A 17,429-nucleotide genomic window follows, 5' to 3' on the forward strand; every position below is an offset into this window, starting at 1 on the left:
TTGCGACTGCGCCGGGCCGAAAGACAGTTTGTCAGCAGCATCAGGGCTCTGGACAATCACGCCCGTGGGGGGTGGCCAGGACCCATGCACTGGCCCCACGTTGGTTCCCTGGAATGCAGGCCGCTGGCTTACGCATGGTAGGCAGTCACTAGTTACTTAAGGCAGAAAGGAACATTATTATCCTCATTTCACCGAACTTTGGAAGACCGGTCGAGGGCATAAGCCCTCCTTACTGCACTTTGCCGCAGCCCTTTGCCTCGAGGCTCCCCAAAGCCACAGCCCTAGCACGAAGGCTGCAGGCCCGGCCCGCGGCGACTGGAGCGTGGGCTGGCACAGCTGAGCGCGCACCGCGGCCGGCCCGCCCGACCGCCCGCCTAGCAAGGGCGCCCACGTTTCCTCTCATTTCCCCGCTGGCGGCGGGAACTAGGAGCGCCGAGATAGGACGCCTATGCGTCATGACGCAGGTGCGCGTGAAGACGTGAGGACGCAGGCGGGTCGTGGAGAGCGTGAGTTTCCGCGTCTGTGTGGCCCCGGCCGGCGTTGTCGGCTCTGCTCCATGTCTCTCGCCTTTTACCCAGACGGCGGCGGGCGGCGGGCAGCGGCGGGCAGCGGCGGCCGGGCGGGGACTGCGGGGCGGCTGTCAGCGCCTCCCGGGGGGTTGGGGTCGGGGGGGGGGTTAGAGGCACAGTCTCCCGGTCCGGGGTCCCTCCGCGAGTCCGAGGGCGGGGAGGGCGTTTCCTGTAGTGACCCTGCGGGGTCCCGTCTTCTTTGACACCGGAGCTGACGGGAACGATGTCCGCAGGCGCTGGGAAGGTGGAGTTGGCTCTGAGGGAGTTTAAAGGACTCCTTTGGAAGCAGGAAATTTAACGCCGTATTGCATCAGGTGTCTTCCGGAGGGACAGTAACTTCTGTTTTCTCTGAACAAAGTGGTAAACCCAGTCCTAATCTCAGTTATGATACTTGTCTTAATAGGGCACGGAAAACCCACACCTTAAAACCTTTTCTACCCACATTTAAGAAAAACCGTTTCGATATTTACAAAAACAGATCACATGTTTTCCAACCACAGCATAAAGTCTTTTATAGATTCAGCATTACTATAAAAAATAATTATGATTCCGTGTTAGAGGTGTGCATGTCTCTTTGCAGTACATTCAGTGACCCCCAGGCTTAGCTTTTTATTTTTTAAATTGCTTTTTAAAAGCCTGTCTAATTTTTTTTTTTTTTCTGGTTCTAATAAACTTTGAAGGTTTCTAATATGTTGCCGGCCTGGTTTAGGAAAGCAAGTAATCTAAGGAGTATAGGAGTGCATTGGTTTCTTTGTAGTCCTAGGAAAACTAGGACCAGGAAATGTAAATTTCTGGGTCTTACTGCAAAACAAACTTAATCAGAAATCTAACTTCACACGCCTCCCAGTTGGACCCAGTGCAACTGGTACCTTTGAAAATTACTGGCATGGCGATAAAGAACACCCCCTGTGGAGTCACAGATAATGGAATTTAAATTGAGGTGGTGTATTTCCTAGGTGTGGAACCTTGGACAAGTTACAAGGCTGGAAGTATTCCATGCACATTAAACACAAGAGTGTTTAGTACCTACATACGTAAAAGATGTTCAAAGATGAGATATTATTAAATAAATTGTTAGAACTGCGTAAAATCACTAGATTCTAAAAAGGATTTTTCTGGGTGTTATAGATGTGTAAGTTGTAGTGAATGGAATGGATATTGTCACCCCCTACTTAGAAGGCATTTTGTTTGTCTATGGCTGGATCCTCAATTCTATATAGTCAAGGTTGGATATTCAGTTAAAAGTTACAGCAATATGTTTTAATACCGTTGTGATTATGGCTATAGTATTCTAAAGAATGCATTAGTAATTGTGTTAAAGAGTTTTTACCTCTTGCCTTGTGATCTCTTCAGCTTACTCTTTTGACCCAGACTTTGGTAAACACGAGGCCACTGGTTTTAGAGTTGAGAAGTATCATGGTGGAGTGACTTACAAGCAAACACTAAGACTGAAGATTTTTTTTTTTTTTTCTTTTTGCAATTTTTGGCCAGGGCCAGGTTTGAACCCGCCACCTCTGGTATATGGGGCTGGTACCCTACTCCTTTGAGCTACAGGCGCCACCCAAAGATGTTTTTATCCTTATCTTTGTTTCCCATATGCCATACAGCTCTGTGATAGCAAAGGCAGCCTCACATCACCTCTCCATACCTCCATTTTCTGGAAGGATTACAGGAGTGCCTTTAGCCTCTTGTTTTTTCAAATGTGGTGTTTTTTCAGATGTATTGTCTTACAAATTTTTCCTTCCCTTTTCAGGGGAACTTTATAGGGGTGTTACCAGCTACTGTTAACCTGACCAGCCTTTTCATACAGAGCACTGCTGGTAAGGCCCTAACAAGGCCCGATGAACCTACGTGCTAACATCTAAAAATTATTTATTCCTACACAAAGCCTTCTGTCATAGATAGGTTGGGGAATTAGATTCCATTATACCAGTCAAAAACCCAAGACACTCTTTGCACCCAGTAAAATATGGACTAACTATAAATTTAGTCTAAAATAAAAATACTTTAAGATAGGAAGATATTATATTACCTTATAACCTATAAAAGGAAATCTTTTTAATTTATACTATGATACATAATATTGCTAATGTTTACTTTTGCTGTGGAAATAAAAGTAATAAAAACACAAAAGGAGAATAGTTCTTTGAGGAAATACCCTTGCTGTTCTCTAAGTTACTAACTTTTATGTAAATAAAATTGGAACTGTTGATTTCTCATCCGCTTCTCTGTTAATTAGCTTATGTGACAGTCTCCTTGAACCGGCAACATGGGGAGAAAGAGAAACATTCAGGATTTGAGGCAGCTGCCCTACAGCCTAGGCTCAGTGTGGTGTTGAGAAGCCTTGGTGCAAACAAACACATCACTTTGATTAGAGCATGCTGCGCTTGAGGCCATGCCTCCTGGATCATGTGGGTGAGATCGATTTCAGATAAACATGAGTCACTTTGGGTTTCAACTTATGCAAATACTTTTGTCACCTCTACCACCAAATTGTCACTGTTCCGTTGTGAAACACTTATTTTTCAAAGGCCTCAAATATTTTTTCATTCTCCATATTGAAGAGGCAGATGGATAGTAGTGGTTTTGGGTCAAGCAAACCCTACTTTGAATCCTGATTCTGCTGTATCGTGCTTGTGTCTGTTAGACAAATTTACATCCTTCCAGCTTTAATTTCTTCCTCTATAAAGTTGAAATCATAGGGTATTCCTACTTCAGGCCATCGAATTAAATGAAATAATGAGTAAAACGTGTCCATGTTTTAGGCTTAGAGGCGCAATTAATGTTGCATGTTAGATGGAGGAAAAAGGTATTTATCATTCCAAACCTAAATTTATCCATTTATTTCTTCATAATATTTTTATAAATGAGGTAATTTTGTTAGTACCTACCTGCACTACATTTTTGAAAAGGAATACTAAGTGAAGAGTCAAAACTTACACATTTTTGTGAATCAGAGAAAGAAAACACTGGGAAAAAGTTAAGACTCTGAACATGGTGGAAAAACAGTATCTTCAGTTTTATCACCATAACAGAGCAGCTTCCATCAGTTGTATTGGATGTTTATGGGAAGGTCAAGCTCAGGGGACAAGTCATACTAAAGTATCTTCAGTTTATTAATGGGGACAGTTACCTAAAGAAGGTGATGCTGTGTTGTGGGAGATGAGAGCTCTTCAAGGATGGAATATAATGCTGTTAGCCCTGAAATTGCTAGCTAATATTTTTTCACATGCTTAATGAGAGCAAAGTGAAAAGTTTTATGCTCCATTTTTTAAAACATTTTAACAAATTCACCTGTAGTCCCAGCTACTTGGGAGGCTGAGGCAAAAGAATCGCTTGAGCCCAAGAGTTTGAGGTTGCTGTGAGCTATGATGCCACAGCAGTCTACTAAGGGTGACAAAATGAGACTCACTCACTCTCAAAAAAAAAAAAAAATTGCATGTATTCTTTGTATATATGTATTGAATATGAATAGATAATATATGAACATGGAAAATACTCAGTTTTGTTTACGTGTCAATATATGGTAACAGGTGTGGGGGCCAAGTATAAAAGGAAAAACACATTTATGTAAAGATAGATATTAATAGATGCATGTGTTAAAAAACTTAAAAACTATTAAGGTAGATTTCCTTTTATGTTGTAGTTATAATCATCTAAGCAGTAGTTCTCCATTTTTAAGTTTTATTTATTCGTGCAGGAAGCCTCTTAAACAGTATCTTATCTATAGGACGCAGGAGCTGAGAGGCTTTAAGAACGGTGAGGTCGAGGGGCACAAGCTCTTGTTCCTTGGCAGGCATGCTCAGGGGCATGTCCAGGGAACCTAGGATTCCAGGGAACTGGATGTGAAACTCTTAATATGTGAAATAGAAATCTGAAACAGGTATGAGCTATACCTAAAGATGAATGATTGTTAAGAATTCTGGTGAGCGGGATTCATAGACTTGTTCTGAAGACAAGTTCCAGGGCTTTCAGTAGTGTCAACATATGTGTAGCTTCTTGTGAAGGGGAGTGAATGATGATTTAAAAAAAAAAAAAAAAAGCTTTCAGTCTGACCTGTGTGTTACAAAGCAATTCTGTAAACTTTTTGAGAAATCAGCTTTAAAAAAGAATTCCCTAAGTTATGACAGCTGTATTGCTATTAAAAGCTATTTTGTATTTTAAGAGACTGTTGGTTAGCATTACAAATGACTCAGGGAAAAAGAAACAGGAGTCAAAGGAAGTATGTCACTTGTGTTTATAGTCCCATGTTTTTTGTTGTATGAAAGCAGCTGGTCTGCATTTATGTGATAGTGTTTTTTAAGAAGTTAATTTTTAGTTAATGAGCTTTCATAAGAAAAATAATTTCAAATGCTAAGAATTTGTTAGATTGTTATTAATAGTGAGAGTAGTAATATTACATTGTCTCTCTTGCACATTGAGGAGGGTTTCCTGGTGACAGCTGGAGTGTGGGGGAGGGAGAGTCACTTTCCCTCAACCAGCTGCTTTGTGCAACACCATGATGGTGATATTTCAAAGCTGGTAGATAATTTCGGCTGTATACAGAAAAGAAAATGTATCAGATTTCTGGAATGGGGCAGATAGTGTGCAGGAGCCCCTTGGGATCTAGATGATAGCCGGCAAGCAATGTTGTATTCAGGTTTGCGTGTTAGTGTTATTTACCATCTATTTTCTTGGTCATCATTACATGCCTGTCACAGTTACAAAGTAATGAAGTCTGGTTCCTCCACACTGTGTGTATGGGGGGCTCAATACTTTATGGAAAGGCAGGGAGAATGAAAAACAAACTTGGATGGAGTGTTACATGCTTGACATCATGTGCTATTTCATTTATTCTTCATAATGATTCTAGTATGTAGGTGGAATTTTTCTCCTTTATGGGTAAAGAAACAGAAGCTCAGCAGGATTGATTATATGCTTTTTCCAAGGCCATGTACAGCTCTGTGATGGCATCCGTATTTGCCCCAACTCTTCTGACTTTGGCTCCAGGAATGTTGTCATTACACTGACAGCTGTTCTCCAGGGTGTTAACTTGTTTATGCATTTTTAATCCAAAGTCACATTTCAGTATGGTAATGAATGAAATTTATATAACTATTAAAATGACTTCAATATTATATAAATAATTTATGGGATGTGTGTGTGTATGTGCTTGTGTGTGCAGTTACAAATAATTTGTGTTTTTTTCCCTTGAGCATAAAGCCTCCTAAACAACTCTGTAAAAGAAATTTCACTACCTTTCCAGCAATTTTGCAATTATATGTGTTGTAAGAATCTGTTGTGATTCTAAATTTGATCAAATACAGGAATTAGTATTATATGCACTGCCCATTTTGTCCCTTCCTTCATACCAACGTATTTAAGTAAATATCTTTTTTTTCTAGGCATATTAATTTTGCATTAATAAGGGACCTTTTAGCTTTCTAAATTTCCAGCTTGTAGCTATTATGTCAACCAAGTGATGCTTTCAAATAAATCTTTTTATTTTTAAGAGATGGTTCTATCTCATAAATTTATGAGTTTTGCAGAGTCATTTCATCTTCTTACCCTTTGCCCGCAGGATCATGCTTACTCTGGTGTTTTCTTGTTCTTTCTGTCTCTTCTTCCACAACCTATGTAAAACTTTAAAACTCATCTTTGCCTTTTTATGACTACTCCACAACCTATATTTCTTATTATATAGTAATGTTTGCTATCTGTGTCTTCTCGTTCAAGGGTATGTTTTCCTGAAAGGACAGTGTTCTCTCTTCATAGATGCTCAGATATTGAGTAAATGAAGCAGTGTAGGCAGATATAGTCCTGTACTTAGTGCTGTAGTTTCACACTCAGGGGTTTTCTTCTCTGGACTCACGATTGGAGAAATGTGCTGATGTGTGTCTGTTAACGAACTGCATGATGGTGAAAGATGAAGGGGCAGATCTTTCTGTAGAGGAGCATACAGAGCACTTTCATGTTCCTTTCGGAAGGCTGTGAGGTTGAAGAAGCCTGCTACTCAGTTTTTTTCTCCATATTTTCTTTTTTTTTTTGCTGAGTGAATCTAGGTTATTCATTGTTCTAAAGTTCTAGTCAGAAGCCTTGATTCAGTGATAACATTTTATTACATGTGTAGACTAACCTTGTTTTCAAAGAAGAGCAAAGGCAGTGTTTAGAAAACCATCAGTAATTAGAAGTGTTAGTAGAACACAAATTTTATTTATTAAAAATATTTCAGATAAGTATAAGGGTACAAGTGATGAGGTTATGTTTGCGTTTGTTAGGTAAAGTCCAAATTGCAGTGAGCACTTCACCCAAGAGCTGTGCCACATACCCCACATTGGGCCCATTAGGTGAGGGCTTCCCAAACTCCCTACCTCCTCCCGCTTTCTTGAATTTAATTGTGTTTTCTCTTTTGTGGGTGTGTAGTTAGAACACAAATTTTAAGCCATCTATTTTTCCTTTTGAGATAGCATTCCTCATCCAGTGTCCAAGTTTATACACTAGACTTTGAGAGGACTTTGTTTATGCAGAAGTTGGTCCCACATGCTCATCCTTAGCTCTGTGCACTCTGTCTTTTAGGAATAGCATGCCTATTGCAGACCTTTGAGATAGAGCCTACGTAATCTCCATGTTTTGGTTCTTCTATGGACCAGAATGTTTTACTCAGTAGAAAATGGGAGCTGGTGATGCTTGAAATAAACTAGCATGTGTTTGCCAGCCATTTGCAAATGTCTTATATTCTGGAGTTCTTTGATGACAAACAACACAAGCTCAATTATCTAAGTTAACTAAATTATTCAGATAACTTAGTCAAGAACAAGAAATTTATTGGAAGTATATGGATAAGGTCAGAGAATGAACAGAAGAGCTAAACCACCAGACCTGGAAACGGTCAGCAGTTAGGTGAGATCTGAGGTTTGGGTAGACTTGGAGAACTCTTCAAGTTAATGCTCTGAGAATCACCTCCACAAGTTGTTGGTCCAGCATTGCTGCACAAGTTTTAAATTCCAGGGAGAGCATTATTCCAACTCCAGAACCTGTCACCTCCAGTGTAGGAAAGGGCACCCTTGATTGGTAGTCCTCCCCCCACATTACCACTCCCACTGGACTCCGGTTACCGTCGAATGAGGTGGTGTTGCTCATTAAGGAAGGTGGAAAACCCTCAGGTGTCCCTTACCGCTAGTAATTTGCGGATGTCTCGTGCACTTTGTGGTCACATAACATGTGTTTGAAGCCTGGCATGTTTTTCCCCCTCTCAACTAGTTCTTGTGCAGGGAGAACTTCAGTGACATAAATAATTCACAAGCAGTTCTTACATGGAAATTAATTTAAACGGAGGGCATGGTGGTGGTTGTGGTAGCTATCACTTTTTCATTGACTTCAGGTAGCAAATGTGAGAGTAAAACTACCTAAATCCTCTTGAAGGGAACAATCGTGGCATTGCTGTTCCGTGTTCAAAGCCTAGGTCTGAAGGGCTGTCAGTCGGAGGACTTTAATGAGGCCTCATTACACTAAAACTTGTGGTCTGCAAGAGAAGAAACAGGCTGATGATTGATACTGGAGATCATAAGTCGTGATGGGTCAGAATTGGAGTTGGCACTAATTCACCCAGCTGTGGAGCAAAATCCAAGATTATATACAAAATCTAGGAGTTTCATTATAGCCATTATTTTTATGTATAAATATAGTCTAATCATTTCTGTTACGACTATAACACTATAAAAAGGAGGGAAAGGAAGAATTTTGCTTGCTGACATTTTAGGAGGCTCATTAAATTCTCAGAATCATCAGATAATCTTGACAGAAACCCTGGTTTGATATTTTACCATAAAATTTAAAGAAAATTTCAGCTTTTAGGTTTTTTCCATATATTCTACACTGTTTTAAAAAATATGTATAATTAAATCATACAATGCAGCTTTACACAGTAGGATCATAGTCCCGAGAAATAGGAATGGTTGCTATGTTATAAAAAACACTTAAAGCCTATTTTAAAGTTTTAATCTTAAGTGCATTTTAATTTATTTGTTTATATGAATAAAAAATTATCATTTCACAATTTATGATTCATACATATTTCTATTTATAATCTCATTTAATCCTTATGAACCCATGTGAGCTTGCGTTATCTTCTTTCACAGGTGAGAAACAGACAGTTAACATTCCTGAGGTCACATAGCTGGGGTCTTGCAGAGCTCTTACGGAGGTCCACGACCTTAACTCCTGTCCTGTCCTGCATGTGTTAACATTGCTGCTTCTGTATATAATTTTGACAAAAAGCATTGGGACATTTCTTTTTCCAGAGCCCATTGATTTACCCGCCAGGTCCCCGACAACTTCTTTATGTTACGAAACTGTGAAAGTGGGTTGTGCTATCCATCATCTCGTGTTTCTGTTTGCTGTGGATGTGGCAGCAGCTCCCACATTGCAGCAGTGTGCCCTGTGAAGCCTTTTGTCCTTTATGTCTTAGAGCTGCCTGACAGCCTTTCATGTTGAATTCAGCAAGATTGCTTTTCATTTAACAAAGCTGAATGTTGCTTTCTAGGTGAAAAATAATTAAATGCTTTGCTTTTAAAGATGTATTTGATTAACAGGAAGCTGATCTGTGTAAATTAATTATAACTTAATGATGTCATAGCCTTGTCTTTTGTTATTAACCAGGTAATTGACCGGAAGGTTAGAAGCTTATTGTAACTGACAGTTAGTGGTTTGACCTTGCCTGTTGTCTAGAAGTGAAACATGCACAATGAATGTAAATACAGGTTGCTCATCGAGCTGCATTTGTTGTCAGAACATCTATCTGATCTTGGGTTCTTATTTTTATTCTTCCATTACTTCTTAGTTGAAATTGGTGGTCAGGATATTATATTCAACCTGAATATTATACTTATTTCTCTTACTAAAAGCATCTGGCTAAACATAAATGTTGTCTTTGTCCTTGAATAACTATAATCAAACACGAAACCCTGGCACATTTAGGACATACAGTCAAGTAAACAAATGCCAGAATTAAATGTATCTTGTTTTTAAATTCTGTTTGAGGGAAAGCAAAACAATTTCTGATAGGGAAGTCATAAAAGGGCAAAATATGGGCATACTTGATAGATTTGATTACGTCTTATTTTAATTTGTCCAAGCAAATTAAGAGCATGTGGTATTTTGAAAATTTGAGTGATGAGCATCTTACTTTGGTGGGTTTGGTTAAAGAATGGAATGTTTAAGAGTAAGACATGAATCAGAAAGTGGGATAATAATGGCTAACAGCCAGCATTCCAAGGTGCCGGGCTGTGCTCCCTTCTACTCGCTTTATTCTGATGGTCAGTCAGCTCTGCTGGAACGCGGCATAGGGACTCTTAAAAACCATTGTACTCTGGGAAATCATTCCATAAAATCAGAGAGCTTAGGGGAAATGCTGTTAGGAGCCCCAAACTCAAAAACTTGGCTAGTGGCACATAAAAACAAAAGATAGGGACCTAATAAAATGGTAGCACAGTTTTGATGTGTTAAATGGCTAAGAAATGCATACATCTTACAGTAAGTGGGGTACTTCACCTTCAAAAAGACCTCGCCTTTGCTTATGGAAATAGTGAAAGGATTGCAGCTTGTGAATTACTGTCAAGTGGCGGAAGGAGGGTTATCTGAAGTGGAACTGAAAGTTGATACTGCACATGTGGATGGGTCTACCTTGAATGTACTCCATGAACTGAGATAGCTGGGACATTAGGTATTTTAAGTGAAGACTTAACTTTGGGAGTTATGGGGTCAAGAGGGTACAACCCTCATAAATGGGATAGGTGCCCTTATGAAAGGGACCCCACAGAGCTCTCTTGCCATCTTTCAACCACATGAGGATACAAAAAACCCCAGCAGGTGGCAACCTGTTAAGAAGGCCCCACCACAACCCACCCACCCTGATGTCACACTTACAGGCTCTACAATTGTGAGAAATAAATTTCTATTATTAATAAGCTGTACAATCTATGGTACTTTGTTATAGGAGCCTTAACTAAGTTGCCAGAAGCACTATCTAGCTTAAAATTTATTTCTCTCCATTATCTCTTTGAGTAAGATCATATTTTTTTTTTATAAAAGGAAGCCTTTTTCTAAGGGTAATCATTACAATCTTCATACTTTTACTCACTTATTATAATTAAATTTTAAATTCTTTATTACAGGTAGAAGTTGAGCTAAAATGAAACATTGTTTTGGTTCTTTTTATAGTACTTAAAATTTTTTTTCCTCAAACTTCAGTTTCTCTTCCAAGAAGCATTTATGTGAAAGAAAACTAGCTGACATCTCTTCTAAGTGTTCCTAGTTTAGTGACTTAAGTTATAAAAATTGGTTATGAAGCAGAACCTTGAGCTATTTCCTTACCTGCCTCTAGGTCACAGCCTAGACTTTCAAAAGATTTTTGTTTAACTTCTTATTTTAGAGATTTGTTACATGATGTGGAAATGCTGAATGTGACATTTGGCTTTCTTGAGTGACGGGCAGGCCAGGCTGCCAGGGCCACTCACAGCCGTGGACTGAAGTGGTAAGGATTGCAGCTGGGAGACACAAATTGCAGGGCTTGGCAGAAGGGCACTGTGTGGTGAGAGGAGCTGAGTTGGAGTCCCGTAGTCCAGTAAGGACACTGTCATCTCGATGTCTTTAACTGTATACGAAAAATGGAATTTATGTCTCTCTTCCACAATTTCACGCCAAAAGTGCTGGAAGAATTTACACTAAATTGGGCACATAATATAAGCTATGTGTTGTGTGTGTGAAATTCACTTTGGTGACCTCTGGTGGTGGGAGAGCCCATGTGACTGCCCATCTACAGGGATGGACTTGCTTATTAAGCACCTTGGACAGAGAAAGCTGAGGCCTGAAATTTCAACATGCCTAAAAGTCTTAAGGGCAGAAGCATCTTCAAGCTATTTCTCAGATAGGTAACTTGATAGGCATGACTTGGAGTGGACAGGAGGACAATTAAGTGATTTTTCTGGGCAAGTGCTTGGCAGATGAGCTAGTAGATAAAATGGAACGAATTTTATCTTCACAGGATGGTGAGAATTAAGTAAAATGAAGCAAATTGTACTTAACTACTTTTAAACTATAATTGCATAAATTTAGTTGATCTTGGATAGTATATAAATATTATAAAGCCTTCTCGGACTGAATAGCTTAAAGTTAATCAGATGATGATGATAATAAAGATTAAAATCAACTAATACTTAAAATGTATTATGTTTCAGGCATTATACTAAGTGTTTTGCATATGTTACCCATGAACCCTATGAAGTTATTTTTTAGTATCTGTTTTATAAATGAGGAAACTTATTTAAGGTTAGGGTTAGGGTAAGAATACAGTCTTTGCAGTTTAACCAGGACGCTTTCTTTGTGCTTTTATATTTAGCAAATATAAAATCAATCAATAGGTTGATTAAGTACTTACTCAGGATCATAGAGCTCCCAAGCAATAAAGCCATAATTTGAACCCAGGTTATTTGGCGCCAGAGTCCATTCTTTTAACTGTGACACTGTTCAGCCTTACAAAAATGAAGTACAGAAAGCCATTTGTTTGCTGGGCTGGGGTAGGGAGAATAACATGATGAAGTTGCATTTTAAGCACATTGAGTCAGACATTGTGTAAGTAGATTGAGGGAAGGGTGTGAGGTGATAGAGACCTGTTTTGGTTGGATTCTATCATTGCATAACACATGCTCTTCTTAATGGCTGCTTGCTTGTCTGGAATGTTCTTCTTATGTCTGTCTAGTGGTCTTACGTCCTAACTCCCCAGAGGTTGAGCATTTTGCCTGAGTATGTGTATGTCTTCTGCATGGATGCCATTTACATGAAAGGCAGTTGGACATAGTCCTGCTATGGGATCAGAAATTTTGTTATTTGTGTTCATGGGGAGATGTTGCATGAGCTCTGTATCTTAAAAACTTTAGGTCTAATAGCTCAAAATAAGAAAGGGAAAGCCATTTGGCATTAGAGAGATAATCTAATGGTTGTGTTAAGCTGGATGAGACATTTTCTTAATGTGTTATCACAGTGAAGTGTATGAAGTTAAAGAACCGTTGTTTTAAGGGTCTCAGCAGCTTTCAAAAGGAGAAAATGCTTTTAATTTCCAATTTCTTCTTGAACAGAGTCCAAGTTGTAGATATTTCCATGAATAGATATTGGAATATAATTACTGAGAGTGTCACAATATTCATAAAGACTGATTCCCATTACTTCCTAATATAATTTGATTGCAGTAATTTTTTATTCATTCCCTTCTCATCATTTCTTTGTATCTCTGCCATTAATGTGAAGTAAGAAAACAGAGAGCCCTACTCTGATTCCCTTTGATTTTGTCATTAATGTACCTCATGAAGCCACTTAACAGATTTAGGTGGCCAGAAAGCTATGTCATCTATGCGCAACTTGTCATCAGATTATTATACTCTCTGTCTGAGGTTCCTCACTGTACCCCCAGGACTCTCTATTTACTAATCAATTCAGGTAGAAAATGCATTATGGTAAATTGAACATGCGTAATGATGTGAAGCCATACCATCTGCTGTTACATTTAATATTTAAATATTAAGTTTTAAAAGCATAATTTGCATGTTACTCATACAATCATGTTTTGCATATAGCAGAGCTTTTTGAAATGCATTTATGTATTTGAAAGTAGGAAACAGATTACTTTGCAAGTATTCAGTTAATCTCATTTTTCACTAAATGCAAATGTATATTATACTGTATCATTTCTTTATTTTAAAGAATATCTTGAAAATCTGCATTTTGTAATTGGGTTCTTTGGGGCCCTAAGGAAGCTAATACTTTTCAGCAAATATAAAATGCTAAGAAGTTTTATTAGAAGAACAAAACATTTTATTGTTATTGTTCTGGACTAAAAAGTTCTCATTCATTTGCTCCACAGTACAAGTAGAGAAAACAGTTACTTAAATTAGGACTCAGAAGCAACAAATGAATAATATTCCTGAGAGAGTTACAGGAGTGAGAGGAAATAGTCTCCTTCAGTTTATTCCTGGAGAAAGTACAGCATATGGAAACAGAATCAGAGGAAAAAATGCATTGAGTGTTTCATGTATGCTTTGACCAAGTTAATGTGCTGTCTGTGACGCACTGATTTGCTGTCTAGCTCTTGTAATTAAACAGAGGTGTTTTTTATGTTTAGTATAGTTTGCCATTTTCATAGCATTTTTGCTTTGTTTGCAGAAATAAAGCACACTAACCCTCTTTTTCTTTCAAAATAATTTTACAATATTTACAGTTGAATGTGTCAGCTTAAGCCATGCACTGCCATTGATGCGTTCACATTCCCCTCCAATATGTCATCCCACAGAGGCGTGGTAAGAATACAGTCTTTGCTGTTTAACCAGGACGCTTTCTTTGTGCTTTCACTTTTCTTTCTGGAGCTTTCTCTTGGCCTGAGCTTGTTAAATAATTTCTTGTAAAGAGTGTGTGTGTGTACGTGCACACTCATGTATGCACTCCGTATGCCTGTGAACATGTGTGTGTTTATATTGTATTTTAAGCAATACAAATGTAGGCATTTGCTCAGTATCATTAATCATTAGGGAAATGCACTTCACACCCATCGTGATGGCTATAATCAAAAAGATGGATGGAAACAAGTTGAGGATGTGATGTGAAATTACAATTCTTATACACAGCTCGGAGGGACTGTAAAATGGTGTAAGAATTTGGAAAATAGTTTGGCAGTTCCTGAAAAATTTAAACCCAGAGTTACCATATGACCTAGCAATTTCACTGCTAGGCATATTCTCAAGAGACCTGAAAGCATGTGTGTAAACAAAAAATCGTATGTGCGTGTTCCTTACTCATTATTGCCAAAATGTAAAAACAACTGAAATGTCAATCAACTGACAAATGTGGTATAAACAAAATGTGGTATATCTATACAATGAAATATTAGTCAGCTATCAAAAGAAATGAAGTATTGATATATGCTGTAACATGGATGAACTTTGAAAGCATTATGCCAACACAAGGAAACCAAACACAAAAGTTTATAATTATATTTGCCAGAAAAGGCAAATTTGTAGATAGAATAGTAGTTGCCAGGCACGGGGAATATGTGGGGAGGAGAAGGACTGCTAATAGGTATTGGGGTGGGGGGTTGTCTGTTTTTATTTATTTTTTATTTTTATTTTTTTGAGACAAGAGTCTCACTCTGTTGCTCAGGGTAGAGTGCTGTGACGTCAGCCTAGTTCACAGCAATTTCAAACTCCTGGGTTAAAGGGGTCTTGCTGCCTTAGCCTCCCAAATAGCTGGGACTATAGGTTCCTGCCATGATGTCTGGTTAAGTTTTTCTATTTTTATTAGAAATGGAGTCTCACTCTCAATCAAGCTGGTCTCAAACTCTTTTTTTTTTTTTATTAAATCATGAAAGGTAGATTGTGTATACATTAATGCATTTTGGGGGTACAATGTGCTGATTTCATATACAATTTGGAATGCTTACATCATACTGGTTAATATATCCCTCACTTCATTTAGTTAATTATTATGTTAAGACATTTATACTCTATACTTAATAGATCTGACACGTACCCTTGCAATATGCACCATAGGTGTGATCCCACTATTCACCCTTCCTCCAGCTGACCTCCCCACTTCCCTCCCATCCCCCCAACCCCATCCTGGACCATAGTTGTGGTCTGTTCTTCATATGAAAATGTGAGTGATTGTAAATTGGTTTCATAACAGTACTGAGTACCTTGATGATATTTTTCCCTCCATTCTTGAGATACTTTACTAAGTAGGATATGTTCCAGCTCCATCCATATAAACATAAAAGTGGTAAAATATCTATCTTTTTTTATTTGGAATTTTTTTTTTTTTTGGTGGGAGCTGGGTTTGAACCCACTACCTCCAGCATATGGGGTCGGCACCCTACTCCTTTGAGCCAGAGGTGCTGCCCAAGTCTCCATCATTTTTTAAGGCTGCATAATATTCCATGGTATATATGTAGCACAATTTATTAATCCACTCATATGTCGATGGGTACTTGGGCTTCTTCCATGACTTGGCTGTTATGAACTGAGCTGCAATGAACGATCTGGTGCAAATATCTTCGTTATAAAGGGATTTTTTGTCTTTTGGATATACAACTAGTAGAAGAATTGCAGGATTGAACGGCAGGTAACTCTTGAGCTCAAATGATCTTTCTGCCTTGGCCTCCTAGAGTGTTAGGATTACAGGCATGAGCCACTGAATCTAGACTAGAGTCTCTTTTTGAGGTCATGAAAATTCTAGAATTAGATAATGGTGATGTTTGCATAACTTTGTAAATACATGAAAACAGCTGAATTGTATACTGTGAGAGTTAATTTTATGGTTTGTGAATTATAACTCCATTTTTAAAAATGAAAGTTTAAGCATCTGGAAAGCCAGGTACTATTAGTATTAGCAAAGTACAAAGCCAGAGTGATAGTAGGCGTTTGATAAATACATGCCAGTGACTTAAACATTTTCATCTATGATTTTTTAAGAACATATACTTAAAATATTTGAAACTGTTGAAGTTGCTAAAGGCTTAAAATAGTAGTAATGCCATAGCATTAATTGATCTTAACAACAAATCTTTTTTGAAAGGAAGTGAAAAAGCCCACATGAGATTTCAGTGAATAATTTTAAGGTTTATTGCACTTGTAATAATATGGAAGTTTCAATCTTCAGAACAGCATTTGATTACTCCCATTAAGATTCTGTCTTTCCTTTCTTGTGAAATTAACTGGGTTAGTATTAGATACAAAATTGGGAATAGAATTTATAACTGGTATATATTCCTAGAATTTAGTGGCCTGAATACTTATTGAACAATTAAATCTAAAAATTGAGATATATACTGCCTTGGTAAATGATAATGATGACATATTTTCTGCTTTGTAAGGAGAACTGAAAATTGCTGTAATTAGTTTCTTTTTCCTTTTTACTCCTTTCTGTCCCCTTGAGACACATTGGTTTCCCAAGTTATGAATTCAGTTTCTTTTGTTTGTTTTAGCCACTTAGTTTTTCTTATTATGTACCTGTTTAATTTTTAATTTCTCATTAAAAGTAAATATGGCTAATTTAGCTATCAATATTTCAAGAAACCTTCCATTTTTCTCTGCCATGACCTTGATGTAGTGCTATCTAGTGTGTATTACTACACAGTTAAAATGCTGTTTTGGGGTCAGATAGTTCTAGCCAGGTAACTTATCAATATACTTTAAATCGATCAGAGGTTTATTTGTATGAGGTAGGGATAAATATAGTAAACACTACATGGAACTGAAAATGCTAAGTGAAATAATATTGCAATTGCAGGAAAAATATTTAAAGATTAACATACAGTATGGCCTTCTTAGTCCCATTTATTGTATAATGAAGAAATATATTGATACATTAAAAATACTCGTCTTGAATCACTTGGGAAATACAGTAGGCCATCTATATGCATGGGTTCCACATTCATGGCTTCAACCAACTCAGTTGGAAAATATTTGGGAAAACAATGGGTGTTTGCATCTATACTGAACACAGACTTTTTTCTTGTCATTATTCCCTAAAGTAATACAGTATAACAATTATCAACATAGCATTTACGTTGTATTAGGTATTATAAGTAATCTAGAGATTATTTAGAGAATACCAGAGGATGTGCATGGATACATCCTGCACCATTTTATGTGAGGGGCTTGAGCATCCCTGGATTTTGGTAGCCGGGGAAGGGGAGTCCTAGTATCAATCCCCCATGGATACTGTGGGGCGGCTGTACTTGTTAAGCCTGGACCATATACTTGTCACTATGTATTTGTGGTAAACACGTGGTGGCTCTGGGTATTGGTGATGAAAACAGGTAAGGTAGTTTTTGCCTTC

General features: G+C 38.1%; 1 protein-coding gene across 4 annotated transcripts in view; it reads left to right on the top strand.

Annotated features, from left to right (window-relative positions):
* The first annotated feature begins 443 nt into the window (after nt 1–443).
* RHBDD1 (rhomboid domain containing 1) overlaps nt 444–17,429 on the top strand; it is a 224,119-nt gene continuing 207,133 nt past the window's right edge. For all 4 annotated transcript variants that reach the window (XM_053597932.1, XM_053597935.1, XM_053597933.1 and 1 more), the window contains exon 1: nt 444–506. The gene's annotated coding sequence lies outside the window, so the exon portion shown is untranslated. The remainder of the gene's footprint in view (nt 507–17,429) is intronic.

This window comes from Nycticebus coucang, chromosome 7 (genome assembly GCF_027406575.1).
Source record: "Nycticebus coucang isolate mNycCou1 chromosome 7, mNycCou1.pri, whole genome shotgun sequence".
NCBI classification, from domain to species: Eukaryota; Metazoa; Chordata; class Mammalia; order Primates; family Lorisidae; genus Nycticebus; species Nycticebus coucang.